General features: G+C 38.4%; 1 long non-coding RNA gene and 2 pseudogenes across 1 annotated transcript; 2 read left to right on the top strand and 1 right to left on the bottom strand.

Moving 5' to 3' along the window:
* Positions 1–1,778: 1,778 nt before the first annotated feature.
* On the bottom strand, positions 1,779–2,730 carry LOC123521857 (annotated as a pseudogene).
* LOC123521856 lies at positions 2,690–3,703 on the top strand (annotated as a pseudogene).
* A 1,813-nt stretch (positions 3,704–5,516) lies between these two features.
* LOC123521858 lies at positions 5,517–11,094 on the top strand. Its single transcript, XR_006680193.1, has 3 exons — positions 5,517–7,289; positions 9,346–9,685; positions 11,064–11,094. It is a non-coding gene; the product is annotated as an uncharacterized LOC123521858 (long non-coding RNA).
* The last annotated feature ends 5,285 nt before the right edge of the window (positions 11,095–16,379 follow it).

Below are 16,379 nucleotides of genomic sequence, written 5' to 3'. Positions count from 1 at the left end.
AAGGAATGTCTTTCACATTCACATAGCCTGAAGAAATTGTTTGAGATGTGCCCAAATCTATTATAAAATTTGTTTGACGTGCTTAATCACATCCAGCTAAAGCAAAGTTTTAAACAAAACACTGCCAAATGTTTAGAATAGAAGTATTTTAAATTTTGTGTCCTGCCAAATTACTACAAACTACTAGAGAAAAGCTGTTGGGCGCCAGGTAGAAGTGGGATGTCATTTCAACCAGCCCTTCCTGTGCAGCAGTATGTGTGTGACTTCACGTGAGACTGTGCCATTAAACTGTGGTGCAAAGCTATTGAGGTCCTCGGGGCTGGATCTTTGGTTCTCTCTTCTGAGGATCGTCTGTGTCTTTCCCAAAACAAGTTAATGATTGCAAAGACTTCAATTGCTAATAACCAATTGGTAATAATACACAATTCAGATTTCGCCCAGAATTTGTTTTTGACTTTTAGACCTAGACAGTCAACTTGCCTCCTGACTTCACTCTGCGCTGTAACTTAGGCAGAGTCAGCTTTTAAACACAAACCTAATTATAAGACTTCCTGACCAGAACCCATAATTACTTATTTTTTTGTTTTACTTATGAAGAAAAAATTCTATAGTGTACTCTTAAATACGAAGTGTGATATTTTATTTCCTTTATACTTCTCTAAAACAGGTAGTGACTCCCTTCACTCCCTTTACTGCAACCACACTTGACTTCTTTGTGAAACTTGGAATCATCCATTCTCCTTTATCATATAGAAGGCTTACACATTGCTATTTCCTTTGCCTGCAATATTATATTTATCCTTTTTTATTAATCAATTTTAATTTTATCTTTTAGAAATCAGTCCAAGCATTATTTTTTTAGGGAAGTATCTTCTGGTTTCTTTAACTTAGCCACATGTGCAATTTTCTTTTTCTTATGTGTCTGTAGTGATCTGAATAATAGTAGTATTTTCTGAAAGATTATAAATTTCTGTAAGTCCATGAACATAACATTGTGTTGCTACCATTTGCTCTAGTATTCCATATCTAGTGCATCTAGTGTGTACTTTTCTCACCCCAATGATTGGCAGTTTAAATCCACCCAGTGATACCAGGGAAGAAAAGGCCTGGTGGCTCGCTTCCATTAAAATTTACAGTCAAGATAACCTTATGATACAGTTCAAATTTGGATGCAACTCTACAGCAACTAACAGAAACAGCATTTTTGCTTATATATTCGTGATCATTAAATATATATGTGTTAGAGGGATCCTTTTTTTCAGCTTTCATTTCAGGCTTTCCATTTTTGTTAATAACTGACATTTTAAGGTGGCAAAGCAAAGGAAATTTGCTATCTTTAGTTATTACCAATTCTGCTTAAAGGAGCATAAAGCAGCAAGAATGGGTAATTTTATTTTTATAATTTGTATATATTATAAAACAATTATTCTGTTAGGTATATAAATTTAATGAAATTAAAACAATTGTGGTCACATTTCTACTTCTTTTCAAAATAATTACCAAATGATAGCCCCTTTTTTTGCCCTTTGAAAAGTCATTTATTGCTCCACCCCGCCCCCCAAAGTTTTGTGGACTTAAAAAAAAAACAAAAGATAAAAGTTTACCGATTGCCTAGTTCGGACTTAGCACGAGGAGGTGGGGACTTGTGCCAGAAGGCTGGTGGCCACGCCTCCATCCACAGCAGAGAGGCTTTGGCCCTCTTGAGAACAAGTTTCCTCAAATCTGTATTCCTGCCTCCAAGGAAGGGTTCCTTAAACTCAGCTCACATGAGATGACTCAGCCAGTCACCGGAATGGTACAGAGGTTTGTTTGGTCTGTTTTACTTTAGTTTTTGCCTTCCTGCTATAAAAATGAATCAAATTGCAGTTCATTTCTGCAATATAAATTGGTCAATAAATGCGTTTTGTTCTGCTTCTACTTTACACAAAGCTTCGTATTCAACCCGCTACCTTTCTAGCTGAATTTTCTTCTCTGCTATTAGTGCTTGAAGCTGCTGCTGCTGCTGGGCTTCTCTGTTTGGCTCTAGATTTCAGCAAGTTTCGCGTACCAATGGCCTTCATCTTCTCATTTTCTGCTTCTTTTGCAAGTTGGTCCACCAGCCCAATTAAGCCACCAACTATTTTCTGAAGCTGGCCGATTTTGTCCACAAAGTCCTTGCACTCCTCCTTGAGCTCTGTGGTCTGCTGCGTGACTCTGGGTCCAACACCGGCAGCTTGTTCAGCTCTTCAAAGTGCAGCCCTGCTTATCCCAGGATGTCCTTGGCCATAGCTGCAAGACACATCACAGGGATGCGCTGTGGGCCAGGCTGCTGCCTGTGCCAGCTAAGCCCTCGGGCCGGTGCCTCCCTGCCAGTCTCCAGATGATAGCTTTATTCAAGTTTTAAATTGGGAAATAATCTATTTCGCTTCCCTTTTATGCTTAGAAAACTACAAATGTTTGTAAAGGAAATGTCATAGTTAAGTTTGGAAAAATTGCCAACAGCTTGTGAGTAGTGATAAGTTATTAATAGTTGTGAAAGAACATTCCCTGTAAATCTATTTGGCCTTAAAATCATATTTCATTTCTGAGCACAGCTGTTTTTGAGTTGATCGGTGGTGATGGAAATCGTTTTGTTTTTTTCCCCCTTGTTTTATTTGCCCACGACTGCCAATGAACATAATGCTGTATAAGGGAATAAGATTGCCTGTGTATGAAGGTAATGTGTATTCAGAATAAATCCATGAGGGAAGCTAATGGTTGTTAACCTGCTCAGCTGCAAAGTGAAATTTGAAGATCCGAGCCTACTCAAAAGTACATGGGAAGGAATGTCTCGTGATTTACTTTTGAAAAATCAGCCACTGATAGTCGATTTTAAATGTGGTCACATGGGTTTCTCATGACTTCTAGTCAACTCACAATTGGTTCCTAGTTTTGTATTCACAGCAGGAATTAAGTCAGACATTTCCTAAGCACCTGGTGGCATAGTCAGGTAGACATTAGATTGCAAGATCATTGGTTCAAACCTAGCAGTAGCTTCATGGGAGAAAAATGAGGCTATCTGATAGGTTGCTATGAGTCAGCATTGACTCAGTGGCACTGGGGTTTAGTATTCCTGAGTACAATCGAAACTCTGCCATGTGGCCCTGCATCATTGGCTGTGTGTCTCTGATCCTACATTTACTTGTGCCACAATGATAATAAGCCTGCATTCTTCCTGTGAAGGATAATTGTGATCTGAACTTGAAAAGCCTTAACATAGAGCTTGCCACAGCTAATTATTTAACAATTTCAGTCACCTCTCGTCTGATAATGGAATAATAACAACAATGCTGCTGTTTTACTGGGGACTACTTAATCCAAATGTGACTGGTGTCTTTCATTTGAGGTAGTCCAGTTTATTCAATGATTTTGTTGAAAAAGAATTGTTTTTGATTGATGGAGATTCGTTAGTCATCACATGTCTATGTGAGAAATCGTGAAGCCTGGGGCAGAATCTCCACAGCTTCTGTCTGGTTGAAAGTTACCTTGTAGATATTCTGAGAAAATGGAGGATGCTTTTCCATCATTTTTTTTCAAGGTAAGCTATGAACTATTAGTTTAGCTCTTTTTTATGCTATAAGAACTAAAGTTAAAATCCACCAACTTATAAGTAATATTTTTCTAGTTTAAAAATAGACCTATGGTTCTATACCAGTCTGGAGGATATTTTAATATTATAACTTAGTTGTGTGTGTACATTCTATTGCATTACTGTATAGATAGTTGACAGTAAGAAGTACTTTAAAAAATATCTTGTCTTTCAGGATGTTAAGTTTCTGATACACATTAAAAGTAGTAAAATAACACATGTTGTAAATGTTCTTGTTAAAATTCACAGGAACTATTGGTATGCTGTTGTTGTTTGAGCTTTTAAAACGGATGACCTCAGTGTGCTCTTGGGGCAGTCCAGACTGTAGTTTCTGTGCATTGGATCTGGGAAGGAGAGAGGAAAAGGAAGTGTAAAAAGCTCCATGGCAATGTGTCTATGAGGGGGCACCCCCCAAAAAAAGACCGCAACCAAAAAAAAATGGGAAAAAGCAGAGCTTTCATGGTGATGCATTTTTCCCTGCTGGGCTAGCATCGAACAACTAGCTCCGAGTTAGTGCACCGAGTGGCGTTGCCTGGGAAGGTTTCTCTGGTCACATTGAATTTTTTCGTAAAAGCAATTTTGCTCAAACCTTGTTTTTGTCATGGCTGATTTAAGAGACCAGCTTGCAGTTGTGAAATTCTGTTTCCTGCTGGGGAAAATGCCACAGAAACTGTTGTGATGTTGAGCACAGCTTACAAGGAAGCATTATGGGAAAAACTCTGGTGTACAAGTGGTTTTCTCCTTTCATCAAAGGTGAAATGTCAGTTGATGACAAACCTTGTTCTGGATGTCTGTCAACTTCCCAAATGGACAAAAATGTTGACACGTAGTGCATTTGAATTCTTTCCACCAGGTCGGACTGTTAATCGAGCTTTCTATTTAGAGGTTTTGAAAAGAGAGCATACCAGTGTGCAACAAAAAAGGCCTGCTTTGTGGCAGACGGGGGACAGTTTTTGCCACCACCACAATGTACCTGCTCATGCAGCCAACTCAGTGAGCCTGTTTTTGGCAAAAAACCACCATGCCTCTCTTGCCTCAATGCACCTGCCTCACTTGACTTCTCTCCCTGTGACTTATTTTTGTTTCCGTGAATGAAGAGGGACATGAAAGGACAGCGATTTGATGACATAGAAGAGGTGAAGAAAAAAACAAGGGAGGTGCTGTCACCCATTGTGTTAGACAGGGTTCTCTAGAGAGAGAAAACCAAATTGCTAATAATTTAATATATTTATTTATAAAGATAATTAGATATATAACAAGAAATGAACTGTTAAGTCATATACAGATAAATATATAAAACAAAAAATGAACAGTTAAATTATAAAGCACGACAAATGGCTTAGTGCAACTCACTCCCGTGAGAGAGAGAGTTGTGAGAGACTAGTAGTCCTTCAAGTCCAGTCTGCTGCCAGATCTCCCTCTATTTATAGAGAGAGCTAGGCTATCTCAGCACAGCAGCCAGTCACAAGGCAGATCACCAGCTGTCAACTAACCACCAGTCTCAACTGCCAGTCCCCAGCTCCAGAGATATCTTAAAGGGACCTCAACGTACAGCGACACAGACCATGGGATAGGCATCCCACAGGTAGTGTAGTCTATAAATTGAGGCACAGAACAAGCAAGGCAGCCGCACACTGGTGCGATGATCAAAGAGCAAGAGACAAGAAAGGCAAGGTTCACTGAGCCATTCTTCTCTCTGCCCTTCAGTTAATCCCACTTGTGTTTATCGGCCAGGCTGGCACAATAAACTATCTCACCCATCCAAACAGATGAGTTTGAAAAATGTTTCCAAGAATAGAATCGCAGATTTGACATGTTTTAAGTGCAATAGAGAGTACTTTGAAGGTGATAAGGTTGTTTTGTTTTTTAAAAATTTAAATACATAGCTTTGAAAAAAATCAGTTTTTGGGGGGTACCCCCTCTTATAGTGAGGCCAGATTAGCCGTTGTTCTTTACGCTTGTGCATCGTTTTACTCTTCTGTGTAGGTCGTGCATACAAAGAGCTCATAAACTATCATGTTTGTATATACCTCTGTGCTAACATTCACAGGAAATGTTGTCTTTGGGGAATGGACTTGTTAAGCCACTTCTGGACAGTATACAAATGTATACTTGTGTTCATGGTTTTGAAGATGTGAGAGGGAAGGAAACTACAAAAGAGGTTGCAAAAGTTCTGATTTGGCAACCTCTAGTCTAAACGTTAAAGAGGTTTCTAGTGCATGACAATGTACAGTTAGTAAAAGCAACATTTTGTACACTGTGAATTGATAGGAAAGTTTGTCTTCTGTAAATGACTTTTGGGTACAGAATTTATCTAACCACTTCTAATAATTACATATACCTGTGCACTGGACTGGTGATGGAAAGAATATAGTGAGGATAAAACCAAAGTGGTCGTATTTAGAGGATACTTCAGATTATAACCATTGTGGTGTGTGGAATTTTATTTTAACAGTGCTGTGTATGTGGTGGGGCAAGCATATTCTTATTGAAAATGCTAGATGTTCAGACCCACTTGGTGTATTTAAGTAGGCTAACCCTTTGTACATAGCTTTTTAGGATTCAAGAAAAACATTGTCTTTGGGAATTGAATTTTGAAACACCTCTGTATTCTTTTACTGCTTTTTCATTGGGGTAAGGGGAGGGGGTGAACAGACATTGCAAATGGCGTTAGTGTGTACTAAAAAAATTCCAGGTTATCCATTGCCCTGCATGTTACATGCTTTTTATTTAACTTTGCTGTACTTTATATTGGACAAATGAGTACTAATTTAATAATACCTAGTCTCTAGATATTAAAGATGTTGTCAATGTATGAAAAAATAGTAAACCGACAGATTTTGTACACTGGTAAAAATCACAGAAGTGCTGTCTTCTGGAGATGAAAAATTAAAACCACATCCAAGTGGACAGGTGCCTATTACTTGTCCTCCGGGTTGTCGTGTAGAGGAGCTGAAAAAATAATGACTCTGGACTAGAATGTTCCTATTTACAAGACACTTTCAGATAGGACCTTTGTTACCTATGCATAGTTTCTTCTATACTACTGTGTATAGAGGGGACAATCAAGTCCTTATTTAAGACATCTAGTCTTTCCAGATGCTTAGAAGTGCACAAGCTATGTTCAAAGTAGAGATAGAAAATAGCATAGCTTGTAGATGCCCTTTCGTTAAAATTCATACAGACGATTGTCTTTTGGAAATGGCATTGCCAAACTGCCTCTCTGAGCAGTACATTTGAGTTTCTTCATGGAGGAGGGGAGAACGTGCAAAGGGCTTTACCAGTATGTTTATAGGGAGGCAAGGTGAACCACGGTCCCATGCGCGCTGTGTATTGTGTACAACTTTGCTGCGCATCTGGTGTCTAACGAGGATAAGTTCTAATGTGCATCATCTGGTCTTCCTGGATGTTCAAGTGGTTGCCGGTGTATGACAAAAGTAGACTGTGTGAGATTGTAACCATAAGTCTGTATGTATATTGTTTATAAAATACATGTGCAATGTTTGTTATTTTACAGCCTCTAAGCTATTTAGAGATCTTGACGTGATGATACATGATAAAAAACGTCGTACTAGTAATCTGTAAATAACTCATTGTTATAATTTAGAAAAGCACGTTGGACATGGAATGAGTATCCACCTTTGAACAGTGTACATCCAGATTGGTGGCCGACGGGCAGCAGGTATGCAAGTGCGCCCGTATTTGCACTTTGATAGTAACCATATATGGATGTGTGCATTTCTTGACTGTAACACAGAAATCTATTAAACTCAATGGAAACACCTTAGTACTATTTTAATCATTTTAAATCTGGCAATTCTCTTAGGAGCATTATGCTTAGAGTCCTCTGGCTTTCTGTTTCGTTTAAAATCGAGCATTAAAGGAATGCTGTATTTTAATTGTAACTTTGTCCACATCTATGAACCATTTTTATCTTTTATGAACTTTCTCTTCCCTTCAAGGGGTGGTCTTCTTTTTCTTATAGAGCCAGCATTTGCTTGCCAAAATACTCATGGCCTTGGGGCTTTGAATTGAGCAATATTTGTGATGTGTGAAAAATACATGAATCTGTACTGTGTGACCTCAACCCTCTCAAGGGGGCTCTCAGTCATTTATATACATACATAGGGTGTGGAAAGATATGTCAAACTGTACCTCTCAAATCGTCAAAGCGATTCTGAAGGCCTTTTGTGATCTTTGCCTTTTGCTTCTCGGGTTTCTCTGATGCACCAAGAAGTTTGAAGAGGAAGAAAAAGTGACTTGTAAAGCTTGCTTGGAGTCCCCATTGCCTGTAGAATAAAGTTAGCTTACTGACAACAACAACAACAAAAAATGTATACTTATGAAAATCCAGAAAATTTCAAGAGAAGTTTAGAAAAGATAACTAAAATTTCTTGTGTTTAGAGATGATCCTATTTAAGATGATCTTTTAGTCATAATGATAGAACTGTTATTTAATGAGATAGACCACGACCAATCTTTAAAAAGCAACCTAGTTCATCTCTGGATGCTGTTCATCCATTTCTGAGAATTAAAAAAAAACCTCAGTAGTTAATTTATGTGAGTACCAAATGATGAAGAATTCACTAGCCTGATTCATTATTACTTGCTCTTTTTAAAATTATAGTCTAAGTCAATCAAATTTTAACCATCTAAATATAGCTGTTATCACCTTAGGTTTTGCTAGAGAGACAAAATCAGTGATATACATGGGGATTTCCATGAGTTTGTGAAAAATTCTATTATTTTTCCATCTATCTTTCCAAGAACTTCGGAAGCCCCCTTATCTGTGGTGTGTATGTGTGCTTACATATACGAGTACATACATATGATAGAGAGAGCAACATGCATATTGATCAGTGTACTTCAAGAAATTGGCTCACAGAATTGTGTGGCAATGGAACATTCAAATATAGAGGTCATAAATCAAGTTAATAGAATGTGCAGAGTGAAGCAACAGAAAGTCCTGACACACGAGCAGCTAGACGATTGTTAGTCCAAACCCTAGAAATCATAAAAACTCAAAATTCATTGCCTACTCAAATCCATGACTACTCACAGCAACCCAATAAAACAGGTTAGCACTGCCCCTGTAAGGTCTGACTGTATGTCTAATCACTACCACACCTGCCCCAGCCTATCCCTAAATGCAACCAATATATTACTCATAAACACTTTGATGTGTACCCGTTTAATCATTTTGCAATGCAATTGTTATTATTCTGCTTGACCATCAGTGCTGCTTGAAAGCAATGTTCTGCGTGAGGAGTCAGAAAGGGCATGGGTTTCATACTTATGCTCTAGTTTAATGAACTACACTTATGGCTTGCTCGGATAACCTTCTGCCACGTAGGAAGAGGCACAGTGACTTGCATCAATCCTGCCTAGCAAAGAGATCTGCCTTAGCGTCCCACTCCAGATAATTTATAGTCACTATTTCAATCTCAGAGCTTTCTGTTCTTTTTCATTTAGAATTGAGATTGACGAGGACAAAATTAAAGTGGGAAAGGGTGTACGATCAAACCTTAGTGTGACCTATCTGTTTCAATTGTGTTTAAGGTCAAATTTTGGTCTATTATATTATGTGTATTTGTTGAAGTGTTAAAGATCTATTTTTTTACTATGAAGCAGCACAAAATAGGGCTGGATCTGATTCCTTTAAACTGATTAATTACAAACTAAATTAATAAGCCACTAAACAATAATTCCTAAATAATGTATTCCCTTCTACCCAACAGGATGCTGAAAATGCATATGTCAATTTTCCTGACCTCCTTCATCTGAGAAGTGCTTTAATTCTTCATCTTCAGCATATTACCGCCATTGATGCTCAAACTGAATTTTCAGGATGCTTATCTCAAGAATGGAAGTATTTCTTGGAAGAGACCTACCCTTATTTCATAACCGTTTCAGAGGAGGCCTGAACGACCTACAAACGTACTTTTTCAACTTTCTCATCATACAGTCTTGGATCATGAAAGTTCATGTTGTACTTACTTCTGGGCAAGCACATGAGATTCTCGGACTTATGCATACCTTATGCCAAGCAGGCATGGAAACCAAACATTTTCCCATAAGGTAAGGTCGATCTCAAAGGCAATTCTCTCCTAAGAGTTTAGGAAAAAAATGTAAATAAGTTGACTAGTTTTCTTTTCTATAAAAATGTTCACATGTTTAACAGAGAAATAAGTGAAAGTAGCAATAATTGTTGTTGTTAAGGTGCTGTGGAGTTGGTTCCGACTCCTATAGAAGAGACACCGCCAAGTCCCTCAAAATTGTTCTTAAGCTTGAGCTCATCGTTGCAGCCAAACAATAAAAAAGTTTGTTAATAATAGCTACAAACTCATTATTTATTTAGCGTTACTGCTATAAAACTAGTACTTGTTATTCCCAATAAATTATATTTTAGCCCTTTTATAGCAATCATTTAAAGAAGGTGTGTTAGTGTGGTCTGTTTTCAAAAGAGAAAAGAGTTACTTAATCTAAATGTAAATGAGAAAAGAGTTACTTAATCTAAATCCTGATCAGTACTAAATGAGAAACTCTCACTGCCATCCAGTGGATGCTGACTCAGCAAACCTAGAGGACAGGGTAGAACTGCCCCCCCAGGAGTTTCCAAGACTGTAACTGTTTGCAGGAGTTGAAAGTCCTGTCTTTCTGCTGTGGAGTGGCTGGTGGTTTTGAACTGCTGACCTTTTGAATCACAGCCCAACTCATAGTCACATCAATGTTGTGATTCTGATTGGTTATTGTTAGTGATAAAGTCTTTGGACACAATAATGTTAGTCTGGGCTGGGTTAGATGAAAATATTATAGAGTATTGATTAAAAAGAGAGCCTGACTATAGTACTTTGCTGAGCCATTACTGCTTCCAAGTTAATAAAACCCAAAAGTGCATGAAACTGGAGGCAAAAGTTATGTCTCTGTTGCTTATACACGCTAGTGAAATAACAGTTGCTACGAGGACATTTATTTATTTATCTATCTATCTATTTATTTATTTTCGGGGTAGTATTCCAGAAGTGATTTACTATTTATTTATTTTGTGGAAAAATCCCACTATCTTTTAATTCCGTTTTTTTCCTTCTTTTTAAAATCATTTTATTGGGGGCTCATACAATTATTTTTAAATCATTTTATTGGGGGCTCATTCAAGTCTTATCACAATCCATACATCCCATCCATTGTGTCAAGCACATTTGTACATTTGTTGCCATCATTATTCTCAAAACATTTGCTTTCTACTTGAGCCCTTAATATCAGCTCCTCATTTTTCCCACTCCCTCCTCACTACCCCCTCCCTCATGAACCCTTCAAATTCATAAATTATTATTATTTTGTCATATCTTACACTGAATGATGTCTTCCTTCACCCACTTTTCTGTTGTCCATCCCCCAGGGAGGAGGTTATATGCAGATCCTTGTAATCGGTTCCCACTTTCCCTCCACCCTCCAGGTATCGCCACTCTCACCACTGGTCCTGAATGGGTCATCTGTCCTGGATTCCCTGTGATTCCAGTTCCTATCTGTACCTATGTACATCCTCTGGTCTAGCCAATTTGTAAGGTAGAATTGGGATCCTGATAGTGGTGGGGGGGAAGAATTTAAGAACTAGAGGAAAGTTGTATGTTTCATTGTAGCTACCGTGGAACCTGACTGGCTTGTCTCCTCCCCACGACCCTTCAGTAAGGTGGTGTCCAGTTGCCTACAGATGGGCTTTGAGTCTCTACTCTGTACTCACCCTCATTTGCCATGATATGATTTTTTGTTCTTTGATGCCTGATATCTCATCCTATCAATACCTCGTGGTCACACAGGCTCAGGTGCTTCTTCCATGTGGGCTTTTTTGCTTCTGAGCTAGATGGTCACTTGTTTACCTTCAAGCCTTTAAGACCCCAGATGCTATATCTTTGGATAGCCGGGCACCATCAGCTTTCTTCACCACATTTGTTTATGCACACATTTGTCTTCAGTGATCATATCAGGAAGGTGGCACCCACTGATAGGATTTTTTGTTCTTTGATGCCTGATACCTGGTCCCTTCTACACCTCGTGGTCACACGACCCTCAACAACATCGATTGACAAAGTGGCTACAACTATGGGCTCAAACCTAAGAACAGTGGTGAGAATGGCACAGGACTGGGCAAAGTTTCATTTTGTTGTACGTAGGGTAACTATGACTTCCAGGCCATTTTGAACTCATTTATAAGCCAAGATACAGTGAGTATCTATTGAAAGCTAAAATAAAATTATAAGTGTATTTATAGAAAGAAGGGTCATATTCCTATTCTTTGCAATATAACTATATATTTTTTCCTAAGCCATTTGTCTTTTATATATTCAATAAAATTATGTCACATGGACTTGTGTATATAAAGATGCTGATATCCTAGTGGCAGTGATATATAAGTATATCCTTACCTGACAGTCTGGATCTAGTCCTTGTGGCATTTTGGGCTATTCATTATGTTGTTAACCCCAAGATCAAGAGTTACAAAACTACCAGCCATTCTGGGGGATAAAGATGAGGTTCCTCCTATAAAGATTTATAGCCTCAGAGATCCTAGGGAGTCTTTCTATAGAGTCACTGTGATTCAGAATAGATTTGATGATAGTGGGTTGGGCTTGGGTTTTACCTGCTAGTTTAAGGCATCGTGATGATGTTCTCTTGTAAAAATGCCACATAAAGCTTCACCACTTCACAGATTTTTGACAAAGCAATTCTCAACAGTTGCTTCCACTTGGTTAGCAAGGGCCTGGCTTGACAAGGAAGTAAATCTGTAAGTTACAATGCTGACAGGTGAAAACGTAAAGCACAGCAGAGTCTATCTAGAGGACATGCTCTCATGAGGGTAGACATCTAGCAATACAGTTCCTTCCTTATTATCCTCATCTACAGAGTCCTGTTACTGCCATGAGTTAGGTCTTGGATTTCTAATGCAAGGTCAACAGTTCAAACCCATCAGCTGCTTTTCAGGGGAAAAGATCTGCTCCCATAAAGATTTGAAATCTTGGAAATACTATATAGGGTTGCCAGGAGATGTAATAAAATGGGGGAAATGATTTCACCATAAAGAAAAACAAAACAAAACAGGAAATGAACCTCCCACATGAGAAGAAATAACGGAATGCCTCAGTGACTGAAACTGAGAAAGGAGCTTAGATCGACAACAAAAGGAGGGTTAAGGGAGGAGGAACACAGATAGGCATGTGGCTTCTATATTTGGGGCTTTCCACAAGGCTTTCAATTTACATGTAGACAAGAATAGCTAGACCATGCTTTAGATCCAACAGATAGCCTGATCAATGACATCTGAGGGTGGGGAAATATGTAAACATCTCTTTTACGTTTTCTTCCCCCAAATCTACGGAGATGAAAATCTTAGTCTTGATTATGTAACAATAAATGTACTAAAAAGTGAACATTTCCTTGTAGTCTCATTGATTTTAGCACACACAGGAACCCCCAAAGTTATTAATACCAAACAAATATATTAATAAAATATTGTTATCACTTAAATGACATTAAATATACTGAAAAATAAAGTAAGTGTTAAAATATGTATTATGTTCATGTCCAAGACAGAGCTAAATTATACAAAGTTCTGATGAATCAATAAAAAAGCAACTCTGGTAAGAAGAAGGAACATGGACAATGGCATCAACAGATTGTTCACAAATGTCCAGTATTCAAAGCCCGTATATGAGATTGCCAAATCATTGCAGTGACAGAAAAGCAGATTTAAATGTGAATAACAGTTTCACCTGCGACTATGAAAACATGTTTTCTTTTTACAATGATAATGAGAAATGCTGGGCAATGTAAGAGAATAGACATTACCGTGTACTTCCAGACAGAATCAAAGTGGATTCAAACTTTTAGGAAGATAACTGAGCAATATGTATTACTTTGAGAGGGTAATTCCATTTATATTCTTTTACTTTTTCTTGATACATCTTAGTAGTTTTTTGTCATGAGTACTTTTTTTTATAATCATGAAAAGCAAAAGAAGAAAGAAAACCTAACTAAAACCAAAATCGCAGTATTAATTTCAGCTTACCATACTGTTCAATTTGATTGAGTCATCATAAATCTCTCAGAATCCCACGTTTTTCTACTAACTCAAATAGAAAAAATTCATCATCCTAACCAAATATATCTTTTTAAGGCGTACCCTCATTAAACCCATGAAGATGATAATAAGAATATGCAAACTAATACTTCCTGCAACTAAGACTTCTCCTAAATAACAAAAAAACATTCCTTCTGTTTTCAGTTTCAAAATCAAGGTCTGTGAAATGCAAAACAAATAATGCATAATAATTGACCTTGAGTGACAGTCACGAGTGCCCAACAGCTTCTCAGATGCACCCCATAAGCTCGGTAGAGTCAATGTTAGGTACTTGGGTGGTTCTCAACACTATCCCCTCAAATGTGCTCCTCCATCTCTCAATCCAAGCACAATGTCTAAAGTAAGATCATGCTTCCAAGGAAAGTGTCATTATGCCCTCTGCAAACTGTCAGGTGAGAAAATGCAGCTTTGTTTTCTTTTGCTTTTAAGTGAAACGGACCCGTTCCAAACAATGATTTGAAAAGAGGAGTTTGAGGAATGGAGAAAAAAAATTACACTCATTTGAGCTCTACCTCTGTTGGTGCAACACATACAAGCACCCCTTCATCACTTTGCTTCATCACTTTCTCCATGCGGGAGTAAGGAGCCTAGGTTTGCTTGGGGATCTTGGGGCAATAATCAACTGCGAGTCATTCTTATCCACATCCTCGCTGCAAGTTTAAGAGTACCGACTGTGTCCAGAGAGGGAACAGCACGTTAACAAAACAAATATATCAAAACATAGTTCAATAGGATTCTCTGGAGTACTCCTTATGGGAATAAAAAACACAGACTTTTAGGGAATCTGAAGAGCTCATGCCAGCTTTTCTTAGAAGATAGCTTGTTGTAAAAACTAGAAGTTGAGTTTTATATTTGAACAATGGAATGAAGAGTAAACCTAAATAAAATATCATTTTTATTGGCAATCCTTTTTTCAAATTAAATGTTATTTAGTAATTATAGAATGGCTGTAAGTAATTACATTCTAGAAGTTCTCCATACCTATTTTTGGTAAGTAAAAAGGCACAAGGAAAAAAAACTAAGGCTGATTTTATTACTCTACCCTATTTCCTTTTCTCAATTTATCATCATGCTATCTATCTGTTGGTCCATCTGTGAGGATTTTAGTCTCCATTTATCATGACAAATGGAGAAATGACAGGAGTTGTCAAGGATTTTGTCTCACTTGGACATCAATGCTCATGAAAGCATCAGTCAAGAGATCATAAGACATATTGCATTAGGTCAATCTGCTGCACAAGAACTCTTTAGAGTGTTGAAGAGCAAGGCAGTTACTTTGAGGACTAAGGTGCACCTGACCTAAGCCATGGCATTCTCCATTGCATCATGGGTATGTGAAAGTTGGACATTAAATAAGGAATACCACAGAAGAACTGATACATTTGAATTGCGGTGCTGGAGAAGAATATTGAAAGTACCGTGGACTGGTGGGCAAACTGCTCTATCTAGGAAGAAGGAAGGCCAGCGTGGTACTTAGAGGCAAGAATGGCAAGGCTTGTCTTACATACTTTGGCTATATTGTCAGGAGAGGCCAGTCTCTGGAAAAGGACATCGTGCTTGATAAGGTGGAAGGGCAAAGAGAAAGGCCCCTGACAAGATGGACTGACATTTGCATTAATGGGCGCAGCCATAGGAGCATTGTGAGGATGTGCAGGACCAGGCATTGTTTCGTTCTGTTGTGCATGGGGTCACTATGGGTCAGAGCAGACTTGATGGTAGCTAACAACTACTACAGGTGTGCTATTAACTATCAGATTCTTACCTTGGGAGGCAGGTGAGTGCTTTCCAAGTTCTTAATCATAACCCTGTGGAGAAGATGAAAAGATACCACAACTGCCCACAATACGCACTCTCTTTCATCAAGTTCATTCCTACTCATCTCAGAGGACGTGGGCAGCTGAGGCATCACAGATGACTAGAAGCAATGGAGAGGCCCCGTGGCTGCCCATGTCCTGCAGCGCAGTGAGAAACCTGGGTTCCGCCGAAGAAGACCCAAAACCTAACTCTCTGCCATGGACGTGATGCCGACTCACAGCAACCCTGCAGGACAGGGAAGACCTGTCCCTGTGAGCTTCTGAGACCCTAACTGCTAGCGGGAATAAAAAGGCCCGTCTTTTCCCAGTCTTAAGAACAAGAGACGTGTAGTTTTTATGATTGTCACCATCATAACCATACGAAAGTTTGAAGGCAGATTCTAAAGGAAAAATTCTGTTAATAAACTGGTTACTGAAACTACATTTTCTTGGTAAAAATATTCAATTATCCAGACTTCTGCATGGTTCAAACTATAGAGAAAAACTTAATTTTATGTCAATATTAATTTTACAAACATTTGTAGAAAAAATAAAACTTTGGTGAAAGGTACAGTGTGCAGACATCTCAGCAACTGTCTGTTCTGTTTAAACTGCCCACATTCTGTGTCCATGCTTATATGTGGGGAACAGAAGGAATTCTCTTAAGTTGTCTCCCCAAAATATGTACCAAACTTAGCTGCTTTAGCGTGACTGTTCTTTAGGCAGCGAAAGTAAGTCAGAGGTTATTCTCCTTAACATTGGCCATCTGTAATGGCTAGACTTAGTCTGACTCACCCTGAATAAGACCCACTCCCTTCTGATACGGATAATGGTGGTCTATTCA

This window comes from Echinops telfairi, unplaced genomic scaffold (assembly GCF_000313985.2).
Source record: "Echinops telfairi isolate 266 unplaced genomic scaffold, ASM31398v2 ScPeMD7_94;HRSCAF=360, whole genome shotgun sequence".
Taxonomy (NCBI): domain Eukaryota; kingdom Metazoa; phylum Chordata; class Mammalia; order Afrosoricida; family Tenrecidae; genus Echinops; species Echinops telfairi.
This window is presented reverse-complemented; position numbering and strand designations above follow the sequence as displayed.